The following is a 3,236-nucleotide window of genomic DNA, read 5'->3' on the forward strand; positions in this document are numbered from 1 at the left end:
GAATATATCTTGGACAACAGAACATGGTCCAGAAGAACTGGGAGGGCGTCACAGAAAAGATTGAGGGGAAACTTTTCAAGTGGAAGTGGCTGCTCCCTCAGATGTCTTTTAAAGGTAGAGTACTGGTTTTAAACAATCTTATAGCATCCCAGGTGTGGCACCGTGTAACCTGCCTAGACCCTCCCTCAGGCTCTTTAGCCCAAATACAGAGGAAAATTGTGGATTTTTTTTGGGAGAGTCTACACTGGGAGCCGCAAGGGGCAGCCACCTTTAAAATGCAATTTGTAAAAAAATACCTGACTTGTCCGGGGGTTTTAGTTACATTACATGTCATGTCTTTTATCCAAAGCGACTTACAATAAGTGCATTCAACCAAGAGTACAAACTAAGAACAACAAGAATACAGAAAGTAACATTTCTTGTGGAGAGATGTGGCCAGCTGCATCCTCCGATTTATCAGGGTGTTTTTAAGAAGTGGGCCCTTTTTAATCACGAAAGGTGCCTACAGTCTGACTCTCTGTTCTGGTTGTTGAGAGAACCACTGATTCACAGGGCCAAGCTGGACATCAGCAGCAGCGTCACCCCTGGGCTAACGGGGGCGCGCTGCAATCAAAGACCCTGTGCCTGCAGCAGCTGGTGGATGCAGTGGGGCCGACGCTGAGCGACCCCCCGGCCCTGGGCTCCCTGCTGGGCCTGCATTCCGACCGGGTGGCGAGGAGGCTCCTGGAGCTGTGGAGGCAGAGGCTGACCGGGACGGAGAGGAGCCTCCTCATCGACTACAGCCAAAGAAAGACAGAGCTGGACCCTGCAGACCCTTTCCCGGAGATCTCCCTCAGCCCGGGTCTAGGGGGACTCACCGGCCCCCTGCTAAAGATAAGCCATCCAGAAATGTGCACATTAACAAAAGCAGACAAGAAAACTCAGTATTTTAACTGTGTGAAGAGCATGAACAGGTCCGGACTGGGCAACAGACCGCCCACTGTGTGGTCAGAGAGACTTGGACAAGGAGGACCTGGCCCACGGTGGGGGATCCTATACAAACCTCCCCTCAAAAAACGGACTGCCGACCTCCAGTGGGGGATTTTACACGGTGCTGTCGCATCCAATGCTTTTATTTCCATCCTCAATCCCGCTGTCCTGAGCCAGTGCCCCTTCTGTGACCTCCGGGAGATTATCTACCAGGTTTTTACTGAGTGCAAGAGACTTTTAAGTTTCTTCTCTCTTTTAACATTGGTTTTTAGTCTTTTTAATGTGTTTTTTACAGAGAAGGTTTTTATCATGGGAGCTGCCTACAAGAAAGCAGAGAAAGAAAAGTGGCAGCTCCTAAACTGTCTGTCCGGAGAAGCCAAAATGGCCATTTATTTAAGCAGAAAGACCCGGGTGGAGAACAGGGAGGGGCAGGAGGCCGGGGCAGTGTGGCTCTGCAACATCAGGGCCAGACTCTGGCTCGAGTTCATGTTTTATAAGCACATTGGAGACTTGGAAGCTTTTAAACAACGGTGGTGTTTTAACGGTATTGTTTGTTCGGTTGTGGAGGAGGAGCTGGTGCTCACAACTTTTTATCAGATAAAGCATGTTTACTTTTTAATTTATTGTTTTTTAAATCTTAAACAACCTGGTTTTCTAAACACTTCATTTTAAAGAAATTGTTCACTCTAAAGATGTAAATAAAGTGTTCGTTCAAAATCAAAAAAATCTCTGTGAGTATCTGATATATTTAAAGATGGTCTCTGTGTCTCAGGTTCATCTGTTGACGCTCTGCTCAGCATCTTTAGAGCAGGTGGACAAAAAACAGAGTTATTTGGAATTGTTTTTTTTTTAAGCCCAAATTTAACCATCAATTAATTTAAATGTAATAATCACTTTGTGACGCCCGTCACCGACTCAGAAGTCACCGAGGTCGAGTCTCTATTCTACAGACGTTTAGACATTTTATTTGATTGTTTTGAGATTTCAGTTCCAACAAATATTCATTACATATGTTTTTAAATGTTTAAGTCCAAATCAATTTGAAACCAAATTATTCTACTGTGTATTTTATGTGTTTATATACATTAAATACAGCCGTTCAACAAGGTAAAGCTCACTCTTGTTCTATTGTCTTTCTCTATTGTTCTTTTCTTTTGTATCTGCTTATATCATGTTTGTATTCTTATGTTTAAAAACTAAAAAACAATCCTCCTGCACACAGGATCCTCTCCCTCTCAAATACATGCGCTTGCCTCCATACACACACACGCACACAGACAGTCAGCTGTGCCCTTCCCACAGCTAGTAGCACGAAAACAGAACACACCGCCTGTCCCTGCCTCACACACACACACACACACACACACACACACACACACAAACGCTGCCACTGCCCTCTAAACACACTCTTAAAGGGACACGACGCAGACTCGTACATCGCGACTAAAAGAGCCGACAGCATACCTAAACACACGTGAACAACATGATGGTGGTATTGATGAACATGGTGTGTGTGCGTGTGTATGTGTGTGTGTGTATCCTAAAGATACTGTCATGTAATGAAACGTTCACATGTAAACAAGGTGAATAATTGTGAGATAACTTTAACATGGAGGCGAGGATCTAAATCTGCATTGTTGGGTAAAGACGGAACATTTAGGAGACGCTGTGAGGACCGGCGGGAACTTTGGCGAGAGGTTCAAATGATTTCGACTCAATTAGGAAGAATTAAAACGGATCATTGTGTATTTTTTTGGAGGGGGGGCAGTTTGTCTTTAGGCATTTACTAACATTCTAAAACGTAAAGAATAAGTAAATAAATAAATAAATAGTAAAACTATTAAACAAAACATGCATGAATTATGTCAGTTTTATAATTCGGTAACTTAATAACCTCAACAGTGGTGTGTGTAGACCGTCTGAGGCGAATCTAGTGCCCCACTCGGGAGAAATTAGGACACAAATGAAACATACCGATATAAAACAGGTGTAGGCTACACACCACGGTCACATATACATTTTTAAATCCTCGCCAGCATTCAGTATGATCACATATAAACCTAAAATAAACACAAACGTAATGTAAAAGCCTCCAAGGAAGAAAACTTGAACTTTAATGAAGTCGACAATAACCGGAGACGCTGTGCCTTTAAGAAGCCCCCACTCTCCTCACAACAGGGGGGGCGTGAGCTGAATCCAGGAACAGCGATTGAAAAAAAAAAAAAAAAGCTACACCAGTGGACTGTTTCAAGTCCCCCCCGGTTGAA

This window comes from Pseudoliparis swirei, chromosome 11 (genome assembly GCF_029220125.1).
Source record: "Pseudoliparis swirei isolate HS2019 ecotype Mariana Trench chromosome 11, NWPU_hadal_v1, whole genome shotgun sequence".
In the NCBI taxonomy this organism is placed as follows: domain Eukaryota; kingdom Metazoa; phylum Chordata; class Actinopteri; order Perciformes; family Liparidae; genus Pseudoliparis; species Pseudoliparis swirei.